Source organism: Bubalus bubalis, chromosome 2 (genome assembly GCF_019923935.1).
Source record: "Bubalus bubalis isolate 160015118507 breed Murrah chromosome 2, NDDB_SH_1, whole genome shotgun sequence".
In the NCBI taxonomy this organism is placed as follows: Eukaryota; Metazoa; Chordata; class Mammalia; order Artiodactyla; family Bovidae; genus Bubalus; species Bubalus bubalis.
The window spans coordinates 124,740,478-124,768,384 of NC_059158.1; the positions used below are offsets into that span (position 1 = coordinate 124,740,478).

Below are 27,907 nucleotides of genomic sequence, written 5' to 3' on the forward strand. Positions count from 1 at the left end.
TTTTTTTTTTTTTTCAGATTTTCTTTGCATTTGCAGTCTCCATCAAATTTGGAACATTCTTAGCCTTTATTTCTTCAAATATTTCTTCTTTCCACTCTCTTTTCTCCATTTCTTCTTCAGGGACTCCAATTACACGTGTATTAGGCATCTTGAAGTTGTCACATGCTCTCTTTTGTAATTCTCTGCTTTTCGTATTGGCTAGTTTCTATTGCTGTTTCTTCAGATTCATTGTCTTATCTAAGTTCAGTGTTTAATCTTCCACTGATGCTTCCCAGGTGGTGCCTGTGGTAAAGAATCAGCCTGCAAGAGACACAGTTTGATCCCTGGATTAGGAAGATCTCCTGGAGTAGGAAATGGCAACCCATTCCAGTATTCTCACCTGGAAAATTCCATGGACAGAGGAGCATGAAAGTGTTAGTCTCTCAGTCATGTCTGACTCTTGCGACCCCATGGACTATAACCCATCAGGCTCTTCTGTCCATGGGATTCTCCAGGCAAGAATACTGGAGCTGGTTGCCATTTCTTTCTCCAAGGGATCTTCCCGACCCAGGAATTGAACCCAGGTCTCCTGTACTGCAGGCAGATTCTTACTGTTTGAGCTACCTGGGAAACCCACAGAGGAGCATGGCGGGCTATAGTCCATGGGGTCACAAAGAGTCAGACGTGACCGAGCATGCACTTGCAATCTGCCACTAATCCTATTTAGTGTGTGTTACATCTCTAGAGGTTTGATTGGGTCTTTTTATATCTTTACTGTCTCCTCTTAACTAACTGTTTGAAAGCTCTTATCTTCAAGCTCTGATGTCTATGTCTACTCTGATTCAGTTTTGATTAATTGATTATTTTTTTATAATGGGATGTATTTTCCTGTGGGGTTTTTTTTTTTTTTTTTTGCATGCCTGGTTATTTTTGATGGATACTAGATATTGTAAAATTTATCTTGTTGGGTATTGAATGTTTTTGTTATCTTGTAAATATTTTTGAACTTTCTTTGAGACATGGTTGACTTATTTGAAAGGTTTATCCTTGCTTTTAAGATTAGTTAGATGGGATCAGAGCCCAGGGCTAGTTAATCGTTGCTGTTGAGGCAAAATCCTTCTGAGTTCTCTACCCAATGCTTTTCTTTCCAGTCTGGGTGGTGGGAACAGGCAGTGGCCCTGTTTGTCCTGGGCAGCATCCCTCTCCTCCTTTTAGCTGCTTCCCTGGCCCTGGTGCAGAACTGCATGTGCCTGTTGTAGTCTGCATTGATCCCTGGGGTGCCCTGCCAGTCTCTAAGGTTGTCTCTCGTTTCAGCTCTCCCTCTTAGCATTCTGTCTTGCAAACTCTCACTGCCCTGGTCTGCCTGGACTTCAGCTCCATCTCTGCAGGTCAGGGAGTCCACCAGATCTGCCCTCCCCCTGTCCCCACCCTGCCCTCACCCTGGGGCACTCTCTAGTGCTCACCACCTTGTTTATTTCAGTCTCTGAGGACCACTTTCCCTTTGTCGCCTGCAGTTGAGTGTCTTGAAAACTACGGTCAAATATTTTGTCTGTGGTTTCGGGTGGGAACCTGAATCTAGTTCCTGTTATTCCATCTTGACTGGAAGCAGAAAGCTGGATTGGAGGCTCCGTTTTAAACGGTATAGAGATTCCATGGTATGGATCATCTTTATCTGAATGTGCTCATGGCCTGATTTGAGAGTCTGGTTTGGCCAGAGGGTGACTGGGGAAGGGTCTGGTGCTGAGAGGGACAGGGACACCTCCCTAGTTATCTGGGCTGATCCTGCCTGGAGGGAGTGAGGCCTCCAAGAACATTTGTGTGGGCCGGAGGTTTGTATTTCGCCACTAGCACCACACACAATCTCAGCAGCCTGTCCAAGGGCTGTGTGCACAGCCGAGCGTGGGAGCCGCGTCGGGGCAGAAAACCCCAGGGTGCTCGGGCTTGCCAGTAGAGGCTTTCGTTCAAGATGTTGTCATGGGGAGAAAGGAGAAAACGGAAGTGGGAAGGGCCTGGTGTGAACCACGCTGGCTGGGAGGCCTGGCCCTCCCCTACCCGGGGCTCTTGGCCCTGGCTGCGGCATTCTGGGCTCCCGCTCGCTCTCCCCCGTGATGGAGTGCTTGTTCCTGGGCCTGGGCCCCTGGCCGCCTGCGCCATCAGGAGATGGGAGGCTGGGCCAGGCCCAAGGCGCAGACCCAGGGCTCCCTTGAACGTCTGAACTCGGCCGTGGCCATGGAAAATATCTGCTGGGCCTGCCGCCTTGGGAAGGGCGGCTGGAGGAGGCTATAAATCAGGCAGCCAGCCGTCAGCCACCCCCGCCTTCCTTGTCCTGAGGAGAGGGCCGTGGGCAGGCCCTGGGGAGCCCACTGTCCGCAGGCCAGGGCCAGGCCAGCTGTGGCCACTCTGTGGGGCCAGACTTCCAGGGGAAGAGGCCAACAAGGCCTGCGGGCCTCTGAGTCTTGCTGCGCTGGTCATCTTGTTGTAGAAAAAGGGAAGCTGAGGTTGGTCAGTGGCTTGTCAAAGGACACACAGCCTGACCCAGGGCTGGGCACCTCTAACTTTTCCCCTCCTATAGAAAAAGGGGAAGAAAGGGGCACGGTGACTGGGGGCAAGCTCTTTCAGAGCTGGATCTCAAGTGATTCTCCTGTCCCCCACCCCATGGCAGGTTTCTTTGCTCTAGAAGTCCTCTTGGCTGTGTGAGGCCACATGGCCAGTGATTACAGATGGAAGTGGGTGTTCTGCCTCTGAGACACCCACCCCAGTGGCACCTTGGACAAATGAGGGGCCTTAGTCCTTGGGGATGTCCCTGGTGGTCTCAGAGGTCCTCTGGTGGCCTTCTTCCCTGGGCCATGGCTGGTCAGCCCCTGAAGGGCAGGGTGATTCATGTTAGCTGTGTGCCTTTGGGCAAGGCCGTTGTCTCTCTGGTCCTCACTTGCTGCATCTGTCAGGTGAAGGGGATATGACCGTCCCAGGGCCCTGGGATTTGATCTTTCCTTGGGATGCCTGGCTGGGGAGTGGCCCTGGAGTGGGCTCGGAGGAGAGTCTGGGGCCTCCCAGAGGGCATCACTGTGCCTCTGGTGGAAAAGGTCGTAAAGTCCAGACCTTCCAAGGATCAGAAGGATCGAGGCTTCCTTAGGGCCTGGGGTGACCTCTGGAGGTTGTGTTGGGAGATTTGGGGAAATTTTCCTTATTGACACTTGTGTATATGTCAGGGGGAAGGAGAGGCTGTCTTCAGGTTATTCTGGGCAGGTGACCACATTTTAATCATCACCTGTGGGTCCTTGGTTACTTGTCCCTATGAGCCCCTAACAGCACCCGCCTGCCTTCCCACTGGCTAGGTCAGCCCCTTCTCCCCCACAATGTCTCCGTCAGCTCTTAGACCACTGCTGCATCAATCTTTCCTTCTCTGCGCTTTTTCAGACCTCACCCCTGTCCCTTTCTACTCTGTTCTCATGCCCTGAAGTTCTGTGTTTGCCTGTTTGCAAAAACAAAACAAAACAGCCACAGTATTTCCAGGTCCTTCTGGAATCCTGCCCTTTAGTTCCTCTTCATTAGGCGCACTTTTCTCCTCTAAACCCTGTCCCGGGAAGGTCTGACCCTGAATGCCCTGTTGTGCAATCCTGAGGAGCTGGTCCAGCGCTGGGAGGATAGAGGGGCGGTGGCATGGAGCGGGGAGACGGTCTAGACTGGGCTGCACCTTGGCTTTGCTGCAGCCAATACCGTTGCCAGACATTTCTCCCCATCCTTTGCTGGTCTGGATCTTGGTAGCTTCACTGCTTTTCAAAATAAAGGAGTTGGGTGATGGGAGAAAGGCAGGTCGCCAAGGAGGAAACTGGTCTTGTGTAGCCAACTTGAGGGCACGATGGGAAGACTTGTGTGGACTGACCCAGTTGGGGGAGGATGTCTGAGCTAGGGCTGTGAGTGGAGGAAGGGGCCCAGGAGGCAGCCTTGGTTCTTGCCTTCCCAGAGCTTCTAGTGGTGGGGCCTGGGCCGGGGTGGGTGAGGATGCTCAGGATGTCAAGGGGCAGGGGATGTGCTGGATGGGTGGCACAGGGAGTGAGAGGGCTTCCCGTGAGATGGACAACCTCCCCTGCCCTGTGCCATGAGTGGGCTGTCGAGGGCCTGTGGCTGATCCAGACTCAGCACTGGTCCCAAGCCTCCTGGCTCCCCAGCTGGCCTTGGGTTCTGTAGTTGTATCCCACCACTGGCCTAGCTGGCCACGCCTCCCCCTCCCCCAGGACAGACTCCTATCTGACGGTTGTCACACTTTTGATTGGATAACTGGGTATCAGATCTCTGTCTGTTTCATCTGGTGAGAGAGCATTGGCTCTCATCAATGTCTGCTGAGGGAGGGAAGGGAGGGAGGCAGGAAGGGACAGGTGATCATTCTGTAATGTATAGAAACGTCAAATCGCTGTTGTATACCTAAAGCTAACATAGTGATGTAGTCCGTTTTACTTAAATAAACTAAATAAAATTTAAATAATGAATAAATAGAACAAACATTGCGTCCTGAGGATGTACTGCTTAGCATGATAGCCATGGTTAATAATGATATATTCTATATCTGAAAGTTGCTAAGAAAATAAATCTTAAAAGTTCTCATCATGAGGAAAAAAATATGTAACTACAGGAGTTTGATGTATGCACCCTAGACTTCCTGTGTTGATCACTTCACAATATACATACATATGAAATCATTGGGAGTCCCTTGGACTGCAAGGAGATCCAACCAGTCCATTCTGAAGGAGATCAGCCCTGGGATTTCTTTGGAAGGAATGATGCTAAAGCTGAAACTCCAGTACTTGGGCCACCTCATGCGAAGGGTTGACTCATTGGAAAAAACTTTGATGCTGGGAGGGATTGGGGGCAGGAGGAGAAGGGGATGACAGAGGATGAGATGGCTGGATGGCATCACTGACTTGATGGACATGAGTCTGAGTGAACTCCGGGAGTTGGTGATGGACAGGGAGGCCTGGCGTGCTGCGATTCATGGGGTTGCAAAGAGTCGGACACGACTGAGCGACTGAACTGAACTGAACTGATGAAATCATTATGTTGTGTGCATGTGTGCTCAGTTGCTTCAGTCGTCTCCAACTCTTTGTGACACTGTGGGTTGTGGCCCATCAGCTCCTCTGTCCATGGGGATTCTCCAGGCAAGAATACTGGAGTGGGTTGTCGTGCCCTTCTCCATGGGATCTTCCCGACCCAGGGATTGAACCTGAATCTTCTGCATTGCAGGCAGATTCTTTACCGCTGAGCCACTGGGAAGGTCCATTATGTTGTGTACTTCAAGGTAGTGTAATGTTATTGGTCAATTACATCTCAATGAAATGGGAGGGAGGGAAGGAGGGAGGCAGGAAGGAAGGTAGGAGGTCGAGGGTGGCTTGTTGGAGGCGGGGAGGTGGGGAGCTTGGTGCAGCAAGTCTTGGCATCCAGTGGACACTCGGGTCTAGCTGCTGTCTGGCACTGGGCAGGGCAGGGTGGGGGGAGCCCTCCAGGAAAGAGCTGGGAGGGGCTGGCACAGAGCCAGGAGACTGCCTTCTAATAACAGCCTCTGGACAGAATGACAAAGATCCCTACTGTGTTGGCTGGGCCGGCATGTGCCATCTTGTCCCCTGGAAGAGATTCTGACGGACTTGGGGGCCTGCCTTTGCTCACGGAGCTGAAGTTGGATCTGGTGTGTGCGTCACATGTCTGTGGGCCCAGGCTGCAAGAGACAAGTAGGGGTCAAAACCCAAGACCATTTTCACAGATTTTGGGGGTAGGTTCTATTCTTAGAGGGTTTTTTCAATGAGAGGGCCTTTTATGTTTTCCCTGGCCGGTCGGATGGCCAGGGCTTTCCAAAGCCATACTTCTCTGTCCATGGAGACAAGCACATAGTCCTGAGAGGACATCTTGCTTTAAGAACTTTCCTCTGGGGGTCCCAAGAAAAGCCCCACTGGTGATGCAGACCCTACGTGTCCCCCAACCTTTCCTGCTGGATGGAAGTCTCCTGGGCCTCCTATATTGTCACCTGGATGTGTTCACCATGCTCTGAGCTGCAAGGAGGATGTACTGATGGCCCTAGGGCATGGGAGGAGGTGCAGGTGAGGGGCCAGAGCATGTGGCTTGTGGTTCCCAGGCTCTGGTGTCGGCCAGGAAGGGTGGGGCCTCAGCAGAGGGATGTGGTGGCCACCTTCCACGGTGCTACCTGAGGACATGCTGGCAGTGGGTGTCACTGGCTCGGGAGATACCTGGAGGAGACCCAGGCTGTGCCTCCCAAGTTGCCAAGAGCAAGCTTCTCACCTCCATCCCCAAACTGTTAGGTGTGTCCCAGGAATTGGCTAATAACCCTCATACATTGCACGTGTTGATGTGAACATTTAAAAAATTTTTTAAAGAACTGACACTCAACACTCTGAGGGGAGCTTTTTCATGATTTCACCCTCACCTGTTTGCACCCCATCCCTGCACCCCATCCCTAGCAGGAGTGAGGGGTGGATCCCAGCCAGGCACAGGATTCAAGCCCTCCTGGGGAGACCCCAACCAGCTTGCTGTGCCCTGGGATGGGGAGGGAGAGGCCAGGAAGGCTCCTGGAGTTTCCAGCTCCCCTTGTGCACAGACTCTGCAGGAAGAAAGGGCCAACTTTGGGAGAAGCCTCTTATGAAAATGAAAGTTGCTCAGTCCAACTCTTTGTGCCCCTATGGACTGTGGCCCACCAGCCTCCTCAGTCCCTGGAGTTCTCCAGGCAAGAGTACTGGAGTGGGTAGCTGTTCCCTTCTCCAGGGGATCTTTCCAATCCAGGGATCAAACCCAGGTCTCCTGCATTGCAGGCAGATTCTTTACCAGCTGAGCTACCCGGGAAGCCTTAGTCAGGGGCTTTCCAGGGTCTTAAAAGCACGAGGTGCTATTTTGAAAGCTCTGTGAAGTCCTCCACTAAAGAAACTTTCTTCATGCTGACCTAGTGTTTCTAAACCTCATCGCCCGTGGAGCTGTCATTTCCCTGGGTTTTTAGGTGTTTCTCTGATAAAAGGCTCCTGAGTTAGCTCTGGTCTGTCTGCCTTTGTGTCTCTTGAGGCAGCGATGAGCTGTCACCTTGATTCATTGGTTCTTGCTGCAAATGCCCAGCGCTAAGAGCTGAGGGTCCTCTGTCTAGGGTGTGGTGAGCACTGCCTTGCTTCTAGCCCCGAGGCCCCTGCTGTCCACAAGTCCCAAGCTGGTGCCCACTCTGCCAGGGGTCTTTCCTTGACCCTCCTCTGCCCTTGGGATGGAGGATTCATATCTGGCAATCCCATGCTGTCCCCAGACATCCCGGTGTGGGACCACCAGACCTCTCCCAGGTGCCCTAGGGTCCCTTTCACACCCTGAACTCAGTCCTGGATGCTGCAGAAAAGTTGACTGTTTTCATACATTCTGGGGACAGAGCCCCTTTCACTGCATGGCCCACTGCTGCCTTTTTGCCTTTAAGCGAGGCTTAAAGTCCCAATGGCTCAGTTGAGGTTTTGGGAGTATGTATATATTGTGCTTTAGAAAGCTTCAGAATTTGCAGGTTTTGATCCTGTGATAGGGCCTGGACTCCTTTTGGTGATAAAAGCGGAGTTTCCTTCAGGGTGATAAGAACGCAGTGACTACCCTGTGCTTACAACACCCCTGCTTCCTACTGCCTAGACTCCTTGGGCTCTGATGCCCAGGGTCAATGCTGCCTCCTCCAGGAAGCCTTCCCTGACAGCCCAGGCTGATTTCTGCAGTACCCACTCACGTCTGTGTCTTCCTTTTGCAGGGAATCTGTGAGGCTAGAACATTGAGGACCCCGGGGTTGGTGGGGGTTCGTCCTGAATAGCTGCAGCAGGGTTGGGAGGGGCTGTGCCTGCCTGTGTTGTCAGTGGACACTTGGAGCCATCTGTCCTCCGTTAGGGCCATCACGGCTTGTCTAGGGAACAGATAGGAGATTCTGCAGGACGAGAGGCGTCCTGTTGCCCAGCAAAGTTCTGGCCTTGTGAGAGTCAGTGAGGAGGTGAGACAGAGTTCACCATGTGTCTCCGAGGCCATGGTCTCCTTTGTTTCCAAAGTTCGCTGCCTGATCTCCTTCTGGCATGTTCCAGTGCAGCCGGAGGAGACGCGAGGCATGAGATCGGTGGTGTCGGTGTAGAGGGAGAATTGGGGATTGAGAAAGCAGCAGGAAAAGACTCCTGGAATCCAGACAGCATTTGTCACAGTGTTATAGCGCCTGTTTTCCGAACAAGAGTCCCTCTGTGGATGAGGTCGCAGGGACGTCTGGGTCCCCGCCCAGTGCCTCTCCCGTGGCGGATGGGGTTTCCTTACACCCCATGCGGAGGGTTCAGAGGCTCACGCTGGCGAGGCCCGGCTGGGATGAGTTATTCCTGCTGTTCTGCGTGTCTGCAGCCGGCTGACCCTTCCCGATCCCGTAGCCTTCAGTCCAGCTGTGGCGCCTCAGCCTGAACCTATCAGCCTCACCGGGAAGCACTGTGGCTGGGGCAGCACGTCCCTTCCAGCCCCTGGGCGGTGTGAAGTTGGCCAGCAGGCCCCTCCAAGCATGTGCCCACTCTGTGGGGACCCCGAGGACCTCCTTACCTGGGGAGGACTGTCGCACAGCCCCTCTAGAGAGGATTCAGGGTGGAGCCCTGGGGTAGGGGGCACAGAGGCTGCCCTCAGCAAAGAAAAGACTGGTCAGGAGGGACCCCATCTCAGGAATGGGAAAGTCCTTACCCCGAAGCACATGTTCTGTGTTCTTCATCAGTCTGAGAAAACCTGGGAGGTGGCCGGGGCGTGGAGGAGCGTCCCTGTGCTCAGACTGGCCTGGTGGGATATTGACTCAGTTCCTCAAGACCTTTGTGCCTCAGTTTCTGCATCTGTAAAATGGGGATGTTATCGTGCTCCCCTCCACCCCGACAGGGTGATTTTCACAAATCACTTAGTGTGACATAACAGAGTCAGCGTCTGAAAAAAAAACAATGGCTGTCATGATTGTATTATTATAGGGAAAGATTCTAAAACACTTCAGTGAAATTCCTGGGGCTGATACTAGAAGCTCCAGTCAAGGCAACTTGCCCTGTGGGGCTTGTTCCCAGATCTGCCTTATCTCTGGGTATGAGAGGCAGGTTCACGAGAAGGGAGTGGGGATGGAGGAAAGCCAGCCTTCAGAGTCAGACCAAGGCCACACCCATAGGAATTCCGGCAGCTGCCTCTTTCCCCTATCCAACGGGTGTACTCATGGGGTTTTGGCAAGGCTGAGATGTGGAGATGACCGAAAGACCTGAAAAACACACAGCCGCTCTAAGGGCTGTTCATCTTTTCCTCCCATCTGCAGTGTGCCCTGGGCGTTCCCCGCTCCAGGCAGTGGGCCTGGGACTGTATGTGAGCTGCTTCCTTGGTTGGGAGCTGACTTCCTCGGAGAGGCGGAGACCTGGGTCCCTGAGGAGGTGGTCATGGCCTAGAGGGCTCAGAGCTTTTCCAAATGAGAGCATAGTGTGAGGCCAGGACCTTGAGTGCATGGAGCAGGATGCTGGGGTGCAGAGGAGGCAGCTTACACCCCAGCCTTGTCTGGCACCGGGGGTCCATCACGTTCAGTGGGGATGTTTTTATCCACGATCGGCCCCCAAGGGGCAACCCCCCTCTCATCTCTGTCTGCGACTGCTGAGAGGGTCATACAATTATGGGTCTCCTCATTTCCAAACCAACTGGGAAATTAAGCCGCATCTTCATCAGAGTGCTATTAGTAATTTCCAAGAAAGGAGTAATTGAAAAGAAACTTTTTAATACCCTCAACAAATTGGCATGGGGGCATGGGCACCAGGGGGCTTCTCCCCACCTCCCCCATGGTCCCCTGCCCCGTCCCCCTGACCTTCTCTCCAGCAGCCCCAGCCTCAGTCCTGGCTCCATTCAACAAGCTGCCTGATCCTCAAGTTCTTTTCTATTCCCTGGCTCTTATTCTTATTCTCCATCTGGAAAAGGAGGTTGTCCAGGACTACACCCCGTGGGCGCTGCGAGGTGAGGGAGCTGACATCCTTGGAAGTGCCGGGCTCTGTTGGGCACATCCAGGGCCTCCGTGCCCGGTGTCTGCGATGTTCCCTTCGATGCTGGCACCCCGGCTGCCTCCATCGCCTCTGGGCTCAGTCCATGCCCATCTCCTCCTGACCTTTCTGGAACCCAGACCCACCCAAGCTCTTCTCTAAATGCTTTTACTTCGTACTCCACCATGTATTGGTGTATTTTTTTTTTTTATTAAAAGCTGCAGCATCTCCGGTGTGGAGTAGCAGTGTCTCTCCCAACATGCATGCGTTTCTTGTGCATTCACTCTGCACCAGGCTCTGGGCTTGGTGCTCCTGTGCAGTGGGTTCATGTATCCCCATTTTACACAGGGAGACACTGAGGTTCTGAGAAGTGAAGTGGCTGGTGGAGCTGGGGTTCCTTTCAAGGCCCACTGAGCCTAGCTGTGGAGCCTTCTCCCTGTGGGAGGGTGGGGTGCTTTCGGTGGTCCTGTCTGCACCTAAGAAGTGTGTTCAGGCTACTGGAGAGCAGAGGCCATGCAACCGCTGCTTTGCCACTGCTGTGAGCAGATGGTGATTTGAGCCATGAAGGCGCCTTCTCTGTGCTGTCTTTGGCGTCAGGCCAACCTGGTCACTTAGTTGTGTGACCTGAGTGCTCCGTGTCCCTCTGTGCCTCCCTCTCCTCACACGTGGGACAGAGGTCCTTGTTCTTGCCTTGCAGGGGTGTCCTGGAGATGACACAGCGGTAGGCACTCGGGTGAGGTCTGGACCTAGAGAACATTCTGTGAGTGGCAGTTCTGATCGGGAGAGGCTCCTTCCTCATCCCTGCCAGGGTAGGTCCCGGTGTGCCTGGACCCGGAGGCGCTGTCTGCCCCTCCTCTGCCTGCTGCCTGCATCTGGACGGGACCCCACAGCTCCCCCTCAGCCCCAGAACTTCAGGCCTTGCTCTGCCTGCCCTCAGAGGTCCCCCACATGCCTGTGCCCAGCAGGCTGCAGTCCCCCTTACTGCCACAGCTAGGGGCAGGATGGCTCCCTGGGAAAGTGGGCCAGGAACCTTTGACAGACAGATAAAGTACCTGTGGGCTGAGGGGCTGTCCCATATTTTTCTCTATTCATTCATTCAGCTGGGGAATTTGAGGGCTTCTTCAAGGCTGGTGGGCCTAATATTCCTATGGCCTCCTGAGGATGAGGAGAGGTAACAAAATTCCTCACTGGGAAATGGTCCAACAGCAGACACTGTGGCCAGAAGTGACACTTCCCTGCTCTGGGATCCACTCTGACATTGGAACCCACTTTGCACTCAGCTTGGTGTGCGGCACTGGCACCCACCCACTGCCAACGTTGATTGGATGTATGGATGGATGGATTTGTCAATGGAGGAATGAAGGGAAGTCAGGAGAGGCTCCTGGGCCTCTACACATGCGCTCAGCCCTGTGGCGTCTTCAGTAAGGTGTGCAAAAGCCAGCGCACCCCCTGCTCATCATGAGCCCTTGGCTGGTGCTGAGCAGCTGGCACTGGGTCCAGTGGGCTCTTTCTGCTGCAGAGTGAAAGTTTCTGGGGCTCCCTGGGACTTGGGGCATCCCCAGAACCTCAGGACCCTGAGCATTTAGTCCCCCTCTCTGGGACTTTGTCTCTACCTGGCCTGGCCTCCTAACTGCTGGGGGGACCTCATCACCTGTCCCCTCGCTGCCGCTGAGACAAATGAACCTGCCTGGCCTGAACTGTGTGGAGCGTACTTCTGGCAGCAGTTTCCTTGGGTTCCAGGAGGCAGGCTCAGGGGCTTGTCCCTTGGGCTGCTCCTGTGTGTGTATACCAAGCAGTGCCCATGTGCTGCTGTGCAAGGACGTGTCCGTTTCATATGCCTGTTGTACGTGACTTGTGTATTTATGAATGCACGAGTGCGTCTGTTATTGTGTGTTTGTGAGTTCATCCATTGGATGTGAGTGCATTTCTGATTGTGTATGGATTTTGAGTTTATAGAAGTTTGAGTGCACAGTGTGCGTGTGTGTGTGCGTGCGTACACAGATAAATGCACATCCTCTAGATGTCTGCATGGCAGGACAGGTCCTGCTTGACTGATGATGGGTGCCTGCCTGTGCCTCCTGCCCTTCTCCTTGGTCCCACAGAGGGAGGGAGTTGCCTGGAGCAGGACTGAATGAAACCAGCTTGGCCAGGGTGCTGGGTGGTGGTGGTTGTTGGAAACCTGGCAGGATGGGGTGCTCAGGACTTGGCTGGATACCCTGAGAGCTTGGCCTTTGATGTTTGATCCGAGGCCCATGGTGGGGGTGGGGCTCATGTTGCTGGGGTCTGTGAGTCTCATGGGCTGATAAGCCCTGGGCTCTGCAGGAGCCCTTCCTTCCATGCACTGAGAAGCTTTGCTGCACACTCCCAGCCTGGAGTTGTCTGCAGGCAGAGGCCTTTCCAGCTCAAGCAGGCTCCGCTCCCAGGCCGAGGCCCCTAGTGGACCTCAGCAGCTCTCACTCTGTATCCTGTGTGCGTAGTGCTTACTTGTGTCCGACTCTTTGCGACCCCACGCATTGGGCTTCTCTGTGCATGGGAGTCTCCAGGCAAGAATACTGAAGTGGGTTGCCATGCTGTCCTCCAGGAGATCTTCCCAACCCAGGGATCAAACCCTCATCTCCTGTGTCTCCTGCATGGCAAGTGGATTCTTTGCCTGCTGAACCATCAGGGAAGCCCATTCTGTATCCTGGTTGTGCTCAAGTTCACTCAGACCATATTGTTTGGTGCTCCTTGGAGTCGTGCCAGTTTGTGGCCCCTTACGAGACGTGCAGACCCTCAGCTTCCATCTTCCCAGCCCCCTCTCTCCTCAGACACTCACATCCTCTGTGCTGCTGATCACCAGCTTCGCACTGGCCTCTCAGTGCCCACAGCTGCCTCCTCTCCTGGCCTTTGCCTAGCAGTTCCTTCTCCCGGAATGCCTCCTCTCCTGGACATTGCTCCATCCGGTACTGGTGCTAGGTTACCAGTCTGCCTCCACAGCTGGACCAGGGGTGTGCTGAGGGTAGGAGCTGCCCTTGTCTGGGTCCTGGCTCAGGTGCCTGGCACAGACCCGAAGGCACTTGGGGGGGGTGTTGGTGAGTGACCAGGTGCAGGTGCCCTGCATTTAGGATGTCATTGCCCAGAGGACAGCCAGGTGTTACCTGATAGGCAGGTGATTTGAGGTAGGGACGATGTGAGGTGGGACCTGGGCGCAGAGTCCTAAATGTTTGCCTTTCTTCTGCTCTGTGGTCTTAGCAAGAGAGGGAACGTCTGGGATCCTCGGTTCATCTTGAAAGTGGGGCTGGGACTTCCCTGGTGGTCCAGTGGTTAAGACACCATGCTTCCAATGCACGGGGCTCAGGTTCAATCCCTGGTCAGGGAACTAAGGTCCCCCATGCTATCTGGTGCAGCCAAAATATACAAAAAAGAAAGAAGAAAACAAGATGGGGCTGGGAGCCTCTGAATGTCGTGTGGATTGGGAAAGGTTGCCAGTGGGAAGCCATGTGCTGGGTGCCTGCAGGTGTCTCTGATTATAGTAGTAATAGTAATTGGGGCTCAGCCATCAGTGCTGACCACACCTGCCTGACAGATGGAAAAAGGACTCCTCTGTGAGCCCACCACACCCCCTCTGCTCCCACCTGCTGAGTCTGAGTTAATCTTTGGAGCCCAGGCACTGCTGATGACATGCATCTCAGCCCTGCTCGCCAAGGCCCAGAGCCCATCAGGAATCCTCGTCTGGCCTGGCCACATGAGGCTCTGTGGCAGCGAATCAGAGTGTATCTTTGGAGAGCACGCCTGAGCAAGCCCAAAAGCAGCCATGCGATCTTGATGTGGTGCTGCTGATGGGCACTGCATGGGTCCCCACTCCTGCAAGGGGGCTGAGCCTCTCTCTGCGTACTGTGTGCAAAGGGTGGGCTGGTGCACAGGGTGGCGGCCAGCAGCCCCAGGGCCGGTGCTCAAGGGGGAGGACTGCCCTGCACTGAAGGTTTGGGTGCCTCCTGGGTCCAGCACTCTGCTGGACTCAGGAGAGAGGGTCATGCCGTGGGACACACTGAACTCTGGCTTTGCCCGTCACCTGCTCTGAGTTCAGGAGGTGTCTCCATATGTTCCTGGCCTTCCCGTTTGTACAGTGAGGCTGGCTGGTTTCCAAGGGTCCTTCCTTCCAGCTTAGAGTCCTGTGGGTAAATCAAGAGCTTCTTCCTTTTTTGAAGAGATCTGCAGTCTCCTTGAGGAGACAGGACACAAGCCATCAGGGGCCACGTGCTCTGAAGGAACAGTTTGAGCAAGTGGCTCAGACACCGACCTGTCTGGGAGGACATGAGCCTTTGGGCAGGTGCCCAGGGCTGTCTTGGGGGGCCTTCTGCCCATCCCAGTCGTGAGCTGGCCAGTGCAGCCCTTCTGTGCATTTGGCTGCTTGGCCAGGCTGGAGTCTTTTTCCTTCCAGAGGGCTAAGCTTGCCGGGCCTCCTCAAAGTTAGGAGGAGAGAGGAAATTGGCTTCAGAGTGGACAGTGCGGCCCTGTCCACTCCCTCCCCATGCCCTCGGCACACACCAGGGCTTGGACTTCTACATCTGTCTCTGGCCTGGTCTCCCTGCAGCCCAGGCACCCTTGTGTCCGGAGCAATCTGTGTCAAATGCGGTCAGGCCACTCCCGTCCTTACAGGGCGTGTTGCCCACAGGCACAGATGGAGGGAGTTGGCTGCCTGTGCCAGGGCAGTTTGATTGGGAGAGGCTGTCTGATGTCTTGCCCCCACCCCCACCCCCTACCAGGGCTGCTCAGAAAAAGCACTGTGATTGATTAGCAATGTCTGCCTTGGACCAGGAGCAGGTTGGCACTGCCAGGCTTATACAAACCTTAGTCCAGGATAACATTTAAATTCTTGGTAACACCCAAGGCTTCCCTCCTCCACTTGTTTCCCAGCACCCAGAAGCTCAGGTCCTTTTCCTCAATTAATTCCTGGTTTCCTTGTTTCTTGCTTCCACTTAAGCAAATCCTTCTGAGGGTACCGACCACATTCATTTGGTAACCACGGGGGCTGGTGTGGCACCCAGCACCCAGTGAGTGGCAGGGATATGTTTTACTAGAAACAGCTCATTCTGAGTCCCCAGGAAAACCCAGGGTGACCAGTTCCAGGCTGGGCAGAAGAAAGGGGCTATGCTGATGCTCAGAGGCTCCGAGATCTGGGGACCAGTTGCCTGGGTCGTGGTGGGGAGGAGAGATTCCTATCTTCTGTGGACAAATGGTTTGGAGCATATTTTGTCATCAGATCAGATCAGATCAGTCGCTCAGTCGTGTCCGACTCTTTGCGACCCCTTGAATCGCAGCATGCCAGGCCTCCCTGTCCATCACCAGCTCCCAGAGTTCCCTCAGACTCATGTCCATCGAGTCAGTGATGCCATCCAGCCATCTCATCCTCTGTCGTCCCCTTCTCCTCCTGCTCCCAATCCCTCCCAGCATCAGAGTCTTTTCCAATGAGTCAACTTTTCGCACACGGTGGCCAAAGTACTGGAGTTTCAGCTTTAGCATCATTCGTTCCAAAGAAATCCCAGGGCTGATCTCCTTCAGAATGGACTGGTTGGATCTCCTTGCAGTCCATGGGACTCTCAAGAGTCTTCTCCAACACCACAGTTCAAAGGCATCAATTCTTCGGCGCTCAGGCTTCTTCACAGTCCAACTCTCACATCCATACATGACCACTGGAAAAACCATAGCCTTGACTAGACGAACCTTTGTTGGCAAAGTAATGTCTCTGCTTTTGAATATGCTATCTAGGTTGGTCATAACTTTCCTTCCAAGGAGTAAGCGTCTTTTAATTTCATGGCTGCAGTCACCATCTGCAGTGATTGTGGAGTCCAGAAAAATAAAGTCTGACACTGTTTCCACTGTTTCCCCATCTATTTCCCATGAAGTGATGGGACCAGATGCCATGATCTTCGTTTTCTGAATGTTGAGCTTTAAGCCAACTTTTTCACTCTCCACTTTCACTTTCATCAAGAGGCTTTTGAGTTCCTCTTCACTTTCTGTCATAAGGGTGGTGTCATCTGCATATCTGAGGTTATTGATATTTCTCCCGGCAATCTTGATTCCAGCTTGTGTTTCTTGCAGTCCAGCGTTTCTCATGAGGTACTCTGCATATAAGTTAAATAAACAGGGTGACAATATACAGCCTTGACGAACTCCTTTTCCTATTTGGAACCAGTCTGTTGTTCCATGTCCAGTTCTAACTGTTGCTTCCTGACCTGCATACAAATTTCTCCAGAGGCAGATCAGATGGTCTGGTATTCCCATCTCTTAAAGAATTTTCCACAGTTTATTGTAATCCATAGTTATAAGCAAGCAATCCATGCTCAAAGACACAGTGTGCGCAGTTCCAGAAAGTATAAATGAAGAAGGAAGAAAGCCCCAGTGATGCCTTTATTCAGCAGTGACGCGTGGTGGCAGGTACATTTCCTTCCAGCATCCCTCCTGCAGTCTGTGAGCTCGGTGAGAGCGTCCTGCTTTGTGTGCAACTTTGCACCCTGGATTTTTTCACTTGGTATTTTAACATAAGCCCGTCTCATGGTATTAAGTAATTCTGTAAATCTGATTTTCAATGACTAATGTTACATCGTTTGGACATGCTGGGATGACTTAACCAGCCCATTATTTGGGGTTGTTGGGAATTGTTTCCACTATTTTGGTGTTCTGCGTTTTCCTGTGACAAGCAGCTTTGTCAGGGCTGTGAGGGCTCTCTGTGGGAGAGGTTAATTTGAAGAGGAACGGGTGGGTCAGAGTGGAAGTGCTTTTAAGGCCCAAGGAAGATTGTTAGGGTACTTTGCAGGAAAGGGTGAGTGGGAGAGGTTCCAGAGGGTAGGTCTATAGAGTCAGTTACAGGGTTAGGAGAGCAGGGTGCCTTGAGGCTGGGAGGCGGGGCTGCTCTGAGACTGCTTTTCTGGAAGGGCAGGCTAGGCCTGTGGCTCGAGTTGGGAAGAGTCCCTGGCATCTTCTGGTGTCCTCTCACTCAAGGTCACAGCTCAGACAGGTGGGAAAGCAGGTGCTTGTCCAGGCTGCTCAGCTCCATGTGCTGTTGGACGCCACGCCGGAGCTCCCTGCTTCCCTCTGAGCCCACTGGGGCGGGGTGCCCTCTGTGCCTGGTGCTGGAGAGAAGTGAGGATTGCCGTTCATCCCTTGTGCGTCCTCTGGGCGCCTTTCCTGTCCAGTGCCTGCTTTGAGGTCGCTCCCAGTTGGCAGAGGGTGGGGGCATGTAGCTGCATCCGCAGCACTGCAGGTGTAGGGCTGGAAACATTGTGATGCAGGCGGCATAGCCTCAGGGCCCGGAGCAGAGCATCCACCTTTGTGGTGAAGCTGGGCTTGGACCGGGTGTGGGAGGACCATCAGGGGCTTCCTGATCTGGGTTCCTGAACAGACGGGTCTCATTCTTCTCCCTTCCCCTCCATCACTTACCACCCTTTCCTGAGAAGCATCCTGATGCCTAGGTGAAGATGAAGCCTCTAAAACAAGCTGACAATTCAGAAAAGCATCCAGGCTCCACTGATGTTGGGGGTGGGGCTGAGGGCACCCCCTGCCGTCTGCCCAGTTCCCAACCCAAGACAGCTGCACCAGCCCCTCAAGATGCGTCTGAAGAATGAGAGAAGGATGCATTGGTGAAAAATCTGGCAGCTGTTGGGTGCATGTGATTTAAAAACCATATATTTTTTTTTTGGTAACTGCCTTGTTGAGCTACACTTCATATACCATAAAATTCACTCTTTTAAAGCTCATAATTCCATAGTTCTTAGCTGTACACCTGAAACTAACACATCGTAAATCAACTATATGTCAATAAGAAAAATTTTGGAGAGGTATAGTTACGAAGTTTGAGATTGACATATACGGACTGCTATGTTTAAAATGGATAACAAGCACCTACTGTGTAGCACAGGGAACTCTGTTCAATGTTATATGGCAGCCTGGATGGGAGGGGAGTTTGGGGGAGAATGGATACATGTATATGCATGGCTGAGTCCCTTTGCTGTCCACCTGAAACTATCAAAACAGTGTTAATTGGCTATACTCCAATACAAAGGAAAAAGTTTAAAAAAATAGTCAAAATATAACAAAAAAACTCCAAGAAAAATAAGGGTAAATAAAAAATTTTAAAAAGTTTTTAGATTATTCATAAGAGTTGTACAACTATCAGCAACATTTATTTTTATAACGTTTCCATCAGCCCCAAAAGGAACCCCACATCCACGAGTAGAAAGCCCCGCTACCAGCAATCACTACTCTACTTTCTATGATGACACTCTGGTGTGTATCTAGGTGCAGAAATTCCTAGATAAGAGGTCAAATATTGATTACCCTTAGGTTAGGCTTTCACTGTGTTTTAAAACTTAGGAAACTGGAAAAAGTCTATCCCTGACTCTGTTGAGAGTCTGGCACTTGATCCTGACTCTCCTGTGGGAAGAGCCAGCCAGAGAGGAGGAGCAGCCTGCCCTTCATGGTGGCCTCCTCTTAGCCACAGGCCTCACTGATCTCTATTGCCTCTCATCTTCTCCCCGTATGACCTTGTAGGCATGCAAAGTGGGGATCCTTTCTTGAGTCCTTTGCCTCCCCTAGGGGATACCACGTAGTGAGGTAATTCCTGATCTGTCCAGTCCAGACCACATTCTACTCTGTAGCTCACTGTCCACAGTTGGGGCCCCCTTGAGAATTCTGTGACTCTTGCCAGGCATAAAATCTCTTTTCCCAAGGCAGAGTCTGTGCAGAAGTTGAAGGAACCACTCTCCACTTCCATCTCTACATCTGGACATGCTGCCTTTTGCCAGGATTGGTGGGCATGGATGGGCACAGGGGCCTGGCGGGGGGGAACCTCTGTCCTGCCCACCTCCCCTTCTGTGATACTTCCACACTGAGTCAAGCCACGTGTTTGACTCAGGAGCCCGTTCCGCATCTCACGCTGTTTAACCCGCTGTGATGAAAGCTGCGGCAATTATATTTTAATTGAGATGCACGCGGCTTCAGCAGACACAAGACAGCTACAGCTACTGCTAATTAATTTTCTTCCGAAATGACAGCATTTAATAATTATGCTCTGTGGTGCTCATGATTCGGATGTAGTTTACCTCTCTGGGCGCTATTCAGTGGTTTCTACCCAGAGTTGGTTGGGGACATTCTCGTGTCTTGTGATGCATGTGGCTTCAGACGTGAGCAGACAGTCGTGCCCCACAGGTGGGCAGTTCCTGTTCCTCAGGGCCTGGGGGAACCTGCCCCCCGCCCCCTCAGCACACAGGCCAGGGCCTCTCACTGGCCTCCAGTCCTCTGAGGCAGGAGGACTGAATGATGGAGAGTCTGGGGTCTGGAACATCCCATATGTAGACTTGGGTTTTAAGTGTGAACTTGGACAAGTTGCCCTTAGCCATCTCACCTATAAATGGGAAGAACACTGCTCCTCTCTGGGGCGACTAGGAGGCCGCACAGACCCCTTGTGTGCCACCGGGAGACAGCATGGGCCCTGTGGGCACAGGCATGGCTGGGGCCGAGACAGACCCTGCCGGCTGTGAAATAGCCACCTTGACCCTTCCCCTGGGCCCCTGTCACTCTGTGTCCCCAGGCGCTTGGCTCCTGGGCCTTTTTAAATGTCAGGTACAAATTCCTGTTCTTGGCTCAGCCCTGCCTGGGGGCTAGGACTGTCCTGTTAGTGAGACAGGGCCCCCGCAAGCCCTCTGAGATGGGACTGAACCAGATGCTGGTTTTTGTAGCCATGGCAGCTCCTGAAGCCAGGCCAGCGGCAGCAGGTGCCAGGCAGGTGGGGGATGGCATGGCGGGGGGAGAGGGCAATGGCTTTGAGTACCTGCTGGGCGCCTGTCTTGAGACATATGGACACGTTTAATGCTTTCAGTGTAGAGTGGTTTGTGTTATGCCCAATTTCTAGATGGGAGGAAACTGAGGCTCAGAGAGGTGGGGTTATGCAGCTCACGAGAGAATCCAGTTCTGTCTGACTCTGCACCTGACTCCTTCCACTCTGTTGTCTGTCAATGGGTGGCCCGGTGGGCAATGGGGAGACCTGCAGCCTCTGGCCCTGGGAGGGACTGGTTGAGGTCGAGTAGGACAGACAGATGTTAAGAAGGTAAGATAGGCGTGTGTGTGTTGGGGGTGGTCAGTGTTTCTAGAATCCAGGGCTGTGGTCCAGGACAGTCTCTGGCAGTGGGTTGTGGAGATGCTGAAGCTGGGGCCCCACTCCCAGGAAACACCCCAAGGTCACCTGGATGCCTTGTGTCCTTGTTGAGGGGCTCTCCAACCTGCTTCCCCAGGCGCCTGCTGTGCTGGGGTGTTTGCGGTTCTCCGTGCCTCTTCCTGGTGTGGAAGGGCTCCTGGAGAACCTGGGGGCTGTGTCTCGGGGCTCCTCTGACACAAGCTGGGTGGTGGGAGGCCTGTGGGATGGGCAGCCGGGGACCTGAAGGCAGGTCAGTGTGGGCTCTAGGTCTCACTCTTTCATCCCCTTGACTCCCCTCCAGTCCTGAACTCTGGATGTGCTGTGAGGGGAGGGCTGCCACTGGGAAGGGAAGGTGAGTTCTGAGCCGGCCCTGCTGTGCAATGTCTTCCCCTCTCTGGACTTGAGGTCCTCACCTGGAAGATGAGGGTTTGGTGAGAGACTCCCCTTCAGCTGGAAATATTAGGCGGTAGACTGGGAGTGTGGTGTTGGAGACAGAGGAGTTGAGGGGCCAGATGGAGTTGTGATGGACTGCATTCTAGAATGGGGGAGAGACCCTGCCATTCTTCCTTCAGAAAACCTGAAGGAGGCCTTTTCTGTGAGCCTGCTCAGCCAAGGGTCATGCAAGAGTTCAGAAGTGACCAAGAGCCAGTCCTGGTCCCTGGGTGATGTTCTGGGAAGGTTGATCCCAGGTGTGTCTGGGAGGCCTGGCTACTGCTGCCGGCTTCCCAGGGAAGGCTGACCAGAGTGGGGAGAGCCCTGGACTGCCTGCTTACCCCAGCCAGGATACATGGCTGAAATATCTGGCTATTTACCCCCACCCCCCCTGCCCCCGAGTTCCCAGCAGACCCTTGGGCCAGCTCTCCTGCTCTAGACCTTCGTGCAGGGGGTAGGGGAGTGGCATCTGATCGGGAGCAGCCCAGTGAGTCTTGCATGGCAGCTGCTCCTGTGGATAGAGGGTGGGATGCAAGGAGCCTGGCCAAGACCTCAGATTATTCACTGCTGGGCTCCGATCCCCACCACCCCACCCAGCTGAGAGCAGGAAGCTGTGAGGTCCAGAGGAAATGGCAGGTATAGGGCTGCAGAGGTGAGGGGCTGGGTGTGGGGGCATGCAGGCATCTTGGCAGCTGTTCTCCCCAAAGGGACAGAAGGATCAGTGGGAGCGGGAGGGAAGGGTGCTCTGGGGCCAGCCTGTGTGCAGTGGGCTAGGGATCTTAGGGGGCTGCACCAGGAGCCCTGAGCAAGGAGGATCCCCTTTGCCCCCAGCCAGGGCCTCTCCCACCTGGAAACCCCTCCTCTCACAGCTGTGAAGCTTCTTTCTTAGAGGGACACCACCTCCACGCCACCATCTCCCCAGTGGTAAGCAGAAGCAGTGCTGGCAGAGAGTGTCTAGGGAGTCCCAAACTGGGGGCAGCTCTGTCTGGGGTGTGTTATTTAAGTGTGAATGGGTGTGTGTGAATGAGTGTGTGACTGTGCGTCTGTGTGCAAGTATGCATAAGTGTGACAGCACGAACCAGTATGTGTGAATGAGTGTGTGACTTTGTGAGTGTGTGTGCTTAAGGATCATGTGAGTGAACATGTATAAGCTTGTGTGAGAGCTGATGGGGAGAGTTGACAGGTATGTGTGTGTGAGTGTGTGAGAGGGTGGGTGCTGGAGGAGGGTGAGGATGAGGGAGGAGGCCCTGTATCCCCCACTCCGTGCTCTGGGCTCTGGCTCTGTCTCAGCTGCGGGGCTACAGCTGTATCTTCCGGGGCAGAGGGTGGAGGCAAGTGGGGGATCCACAGGCACCCCCAGCCCCCGTGGATCTAAAGACCCTTCCCCTGCACAACCTGGGGATGAGTGGGTAGGAGGGCATGGTAGCAGCTGGAAATAAAACTTGGGAATCTCAGCAGCCATTTCTTTCAAGTGGGCTCCCTGTTTGCGAGATGGGAGTGAGGGCATCTGAGCTGCAGCTTAGGGCACCTGAGTCCAGCATGGGCCAGGTGGAGATCGGGGACTCTCAGCTGCAGAAGCTGCTGGGGAGTCCGGGGGGCAGGCAGGGACACCTGGCTGACCAGTCAGCCTCACGGCCTCCAGAACCAGCCTGACCTGGTCCTTGGAGCCCGGGCCTGCCCTGGCCTCCTCCCTATCCTGGTCTCCTCTCCATCCTGGCCTCGCCCCCTCACCTGTCATCGAGTGCTGATTTCTTTGGCAGCCCCCCCTCCCCACAGCTTCCTGGCTCTTGTCTCCTGGCCTGGCCATGTTCCACCTCTCCTGTGACTCAAGCTGCCCCCCGTCCGTCCTGACGCAGTTTTAGCAGCTCACACCGCCGCCCCCACAGCCAGAGAAAATAATTAGGGGAGTGAAGTGTGTTCCCTGCCAGGTTCCCAGGGCAGGTGACGTATGTGGGGGTGGGGCCGAGCCCTGGTCTCTGTGGCCTGTTTCAGGAGGGTGATGACAGGGTGACAGGGCTGGTGAACTGCTGGGCTGGTACTCGCCTGGTCCCGGGTGTCTGAGGGTCTCAGGTTGTACGTGTGGCTGGTGGGGTGAGATCAGGGGTAAAGCTGCCTCAGGACCCCTCTCCCTGTGTTTAGACGGTGTGCAGCAGGCTGGATGTCCTGAGCAGGGGCCTTCTACCTGTTCTAGGTGAGATGCCAGAGACCTGACACCCCCTCCACACAAACCTAGGACCTCCTGTCTGCTTGTCCTCGTGGGAGCTGTGACAGGGAAGCCACGGGGCAGAGTTGGAAATACTAGAGGTGTTGTAAGGTCTGCTCTTAGTTATGTCAGCAGAAGTGTGGGTTGAACCAGAGGAGGGCAAGGCTCTGGGTCCAGCCTGCACTTGGGTTGGGCACCAGGGCTGACAGCCTTGTCAGAGGGACGGATGGTGGATGCTTCAGGGGGAAACAGGTGTTAGAGAATCTTTATTAAGAAACTCTCCACCCCAGGGTGACTGTCGCATGAGCCAGTCTCTCAGGGCAGAGCAAGGCACAGGGAAGGGAATCGGCACCCCCTTTCCGCACATCCATGCTCTGCCCCATGTGAAATCACTCTCGTGTGTCAGTGCAAGGGCGCATGTGCCACTGGCTGTGTGTAGTGCTGACGACCGGCAGCCAGACAGATACATCCCCAACCTATGAAATCAGTACGATTGTCCCTCTATGTTGCAAACCAGGAGCCATGTCCTGGGAAAGGCCAGTTGACCCCATGGCCTCCCAAGACAGGCTGTGACCCAGGAAATCCTGCTGGCCCCTGTCCTGGCCAGGGGTGTGTGGGAGGCCCCAGCCAGGGCTGAGCACTGGGGCCGGGACCTCCTGCAGCCTGTGTGCCTGGCTTATCAGGCCCTCATGGGCATCCTTGAGTACTGAGCCTGGAGCAGGTTGGGGCCTTGGGGAAAAAAGCTATAGAGTCCAAATCCTGGACTCTGAGAAGGAATCAGGATGGCCCAGCTTGGAACATGGACCTGGGAGACCTGGAGCTGTTGCCTGGAGGGTCCAGGCCCAATGTGCCTTCTACCCTCTCCACTCGGTAAGAGATTTAGACTCACGTGGTTCAATGATAGTTATGGTTGGCACCTACTGAGGGCTTTCTCAGTGCTGAGGGTGCCATGTTATCTAGCTCACTGTGTACAGAGACATTAACCAGCTCACCAAGGACACACAGCGAAATAGGGCAGGGCTGGGGTGTGACCCTAACCACTGGGTGCTCCTGCCTCCCCAGACTCAGACCCACCGCCTCTGTTCTCCTCCCCAGACCTGGCAGGGTGCAGGTCAGTGCTGTCTGGGGTTAGCGTGTGTTTGAGTGTGTCTTTTTGTGTGTGTTTGTGTCAAGGGTGTGTTTGAGTTTAGGCAAATGGGGAAAGAAAACAACACGCGTGTCCTTTCTTGGCTTCGTAGACATCACTGCATGGGGAAGGAATGTGGATTCAGCAGAACATGTTTTTCTCTGTAGTACGTAAATATCTTGGGATTTGTCAGTTCTCAGAAAGGCATCTATTACTCAGGTCTTACCTAGCAGTCGTGGCTGAAAGGGAAGCCTGGTGCAGACACACACACACACACACGCACACTCACCACCACCACCACCACCCCCCACACACACACTCATGCACACACACACACCCTTTAGCAGCCGGAAAGCAGATGCTTCTAGGATTCGGATGAAGCAGGCATGTTGAGACCAAGGTCTAATTGCTGGGCTGTGCCTGGGAGGTTGGAAGCCACCAGCCTCGTGTCATCTTCCGTTCCTTTCTGATAAGCAGACGGCCTCTCTATGGGCACGCAGGGCCCTGGTGGGCTGTCCTGTTGCTGGATGGGTGAAAAAGGAAGGAAGGAAGGAAGGGTGGGAGGAGAGGGGAGAAAAGAGAAAAAAAGGAAAGGAATGAAGGGAAGAGTAAGAGAGATAAGAGAAAGGGATGAAGAGAGACAGATCACAGCTCAAAGCAGGATCTGCAGAATCTTTCCAGGGGCAGAGGAGTGGGAGGGTGGGGTGGTGGCTGTCACTCACTCCACCTCCCCAGCAGGCCTCCTGGGATCCAAGGGGGATGATGATCCTGGAGACCTCGGTTTCCTAGGAACAGATGGCGTCACTGGCCGCTACAGATAGGAAACCTTGGCTCAGAGAGGTGACGACTCCTGTCGAGTCCCGGCTAGTAAGTGGCCGTGCTGGCCTGGGAGTCTCCTCTGACTGGCCCTGGCCAAGCTGTCCCCTTCCTCTAGGAGGACACTGTTCCCCTGATTCAGGTCCCCATAGCCCTCTCTGATGGTCCCTCTCAGGTGAGCCTTTCCCATGCTCTGGGCAGGATAACCCACTCCTTCCTTCACCAGGAGTTACTGTGTCAGTGACACTTGCTGGTGGACCTGCCCCTTAGTCCACCCGCATAGCTGGATTCCTCCTCGGGAGCTCAGAAACTGCAGAGTGAAGGGCTCAGCCCAGTAGAGGTAAAGAGTAGGGGCTTGTGCGGGGGACCAGAGGCCATCTAGAATATGCCATTGGTTTGGCAGGTGTCAAGGAGCCTTGGTTTTTAGAATGCAAACCTTCACAGTATAAACAGGTGTTGATTCTAGCTCCCTTTTGCTCAAAGACTTTAGTGGCCCCCAGTTCCTTCTGTATCAAACCCAGACTCTGGCCCCCACTCTCCTTCAGTGCTGCCCCATCCCTGGCTGTCTCTTGCCTCCTGCACTTCTCAGATCCTGTCTCACCTTTCCTACCTGCTGGGGGTGTAGGCCTTGCTGTGAGGCCCCAAGGGCAGGCTCCAGGGCTGGTAGGCTTCAGGGATCCATTTTTGTCCCCAGGGCCAAGCCCACAGACCCCAAAATGTGCTGCCTCTCTACTGGCACTTCCCCAGCACTCTGGGAGCTGCACCCGAGGGACCAGGAGTCTGGCTCCCATGGCAGGTCATCTCTGATATCCTCCGGCTGCCTTTAGCTTGTCTCCCCACGACTGCCCTGCTCAAGTGTTGCTTCCCCTTGCTTGGGACCTTGGTTCCAGCACGTAAATCTGAGCCTGCAGAGGCCCGAAGGATGTACGCACAAGTTGGAGATGTGGAAACCGGGGCTCAGACAGGGATGTCAGTTCTCCAAGTGGTCATGGCAGAGAGGTTCCCAGGGCCCGGTTCCCTTCTCCCAGTGAAGCGTGGTGTTCAGCTCTGGGGAGGATTTTCTGACGTGTTTCTGAGCAGTGTTACATCTCTGGAGAGTCGCAGGAGCCTGGCAAGATTACCCTGTCCCCCTGCACCCACTGTCTGCAGCAAGGCATCCTTGCCTGCAGTTGGCTTATCCCCCACTCTGAAGCTCCCACGTGTCTTCAGTGAGTCCCCACGTCTCTCTTTACTCCCCATGGTCTCTTGGCAGAAGTCTCTCTTTGCCACGTTTCCTCATCTGGAACACTAGCTGTGCCCACTCCTGGGGCTGCCAGGAGGGTGGGATGGGAGATTGGAAGCCAAGGACCCAGCCGGGGCCAGGCCCTTCCAGCCTCTGTTGTTGGTGTCTCTGAGCTTCAGTTTACTTGTCTCTAAAGTGGGCAGAACAGTATCTTTCTCATGGGAGTCAAGATGCAAACTGGTGCCATATAAGGGGCTCTTATATGGGAAGGCGCTCAGTAGCTATGAATCCCCCAACTCAGCTTTCATCTGGGTATCTCAAAGGTGTGGCCATTTTAACCAAGACTCTTGGAACCGAAAAACAGGACCCACACAGGTAGCCTTTTCATGGTGGAATTTCAGACTCTGGAGGTGGGGTGGATCCTGGGGAGTTAAGGAAAAGGGGCGTTTGTTGGAAGCAGCAGTCATGTCTGCACCAGACGTCCTGAATTGGAGGCATGATGTCACTTCTGGCCTGGAGCTTGATCTTTCTGGCAGTTTCTTAACAGTGGAGGAGCTGATGGCACCCAGTTGCGATGGATGGAAGGATGCTTGACTGCTGTGGGAGATGGATGGAAGGATGCTTTGCTGCTGGGGGCACAAAACCGGTTTAATTGTTGGGGGCTCTCCTTCTACCCTTAATGATTCTTTTGTTCCATGAGGAATGGGAATGCAGACCCGCACTTGGGGTCCCCTCATCAAGTTTGAGAGATGCTGTACAGCACATCCAGTCCCCTTGAGGAAGAAAGAAGGTGTTTTTCTATAATATCAGCTCCTGCCTGCTCTTCCCCCCAAATCATCACCACTTGGCCTTTTCTGGACCTCCTGCTTCCTTTCTGGGCCCTTCCTTGCTGGCATTCCGTGGCCTTTCTCCTGGTGAGGAAAGGAGGCAGGGGTCCAGAGGGCTCAGCTCCACCTCAGAGGCTCTCAGCACAGACCAGACTCGCCTGACCTGGCCACAGGCCAGCACTTGTGGGGCCTCAGTCACGGGCAAGGATGGTTCGGTGGCACTGGCCAGGGTTCTCTGGGCCAAAGGAAAAACAAAGCAGCTGGCACAATTTTTGGCTTTTGAACATTTCCTTTGGGCATGACTGGAGTGGGCCCTTGGTAGGAAGGGAGGCGTAGGGGGAGACTGAGGTTTTGAAGACGCTTTTCACAATATTTCTGATAAATTCAATTTCAGGCTGCCCAAGATTTGGGGCCAGCCTGGAGGTTTCCAGCCCAGTTTGCTGGCTTCTGAAGCGGAGGGGCCTCCCTGAGGATGGAGAGCCAGACACTCTGGTGGACACTAGACTCTGTGGGGGCTGTGGACGGAAAGCAGTCAGACCCCCTGGCTGGGTCTCCACTGCCTGGCTTCTCTCTGTCCTGGTTTCTCCTCTGTGAAGAGGAAGGTAGTGTTGCTTCAGCGTGAAATGTAGGGAGGGAGACTTGCCCTGGTGACCCTGAAGGGAGAGTCCTCTCTGCGGGCAGAGGAGCTGGGGGTGGCACAGACCATCCTCCTCTGTCTGCCCTGTTGGAGTTGGGGTGCTGGAAGCAGCAGCCCCCATTCTGAGGCCCAGGAGGCCCCCCCTTAAAACTGGTCAAGGACACAAATTGTTCCTACACCCCTGTACTTTTCATAGTTAGAAGAAAGGCTAGATTTGTAGTTTCTGCTGGTATTTTCTCTATTTTCATTAATAAAAAACATTTTAATGAAAAAAGCAGTATGATTTTTACATTAAGGAAAATTGCCAAAACCCAACATGACCCCACATGCCATCATCCTAACAAGAGTTTTTTTCTTATATATTGTTTCCAGTTTATTCTCCAGTTGCAATTATGGGATGCATTCAAGTTTGCTTTATTTTCACCTCCCATATGATCTCAAACATTTCTGTATTTCTGTCTTTGTAACAGTGATCTAACGTAGC

General features: G+C 53.9%; 1 protein-coding gene and 1 non-coding gene across 2 annotated transcripts in view; both read left to right on the top strand.

Moving 5' to 3' along the window:
- GLI2 (GLI family zinc finger 2) overlaps window positions 1-27,907 on the top strand; it is a 262,832-nt gene that overhangs the window by 26,111 nt on the left and 208,814 nt on the right. The window lies entirely within an intron of this gene.
- On the top strand, window positions 13,275-13,347 carry TRNAW-CCA. Its single transcript has one exon. It is a non-coding gene; the product is annotated as a tRNA-Trp (tRNA).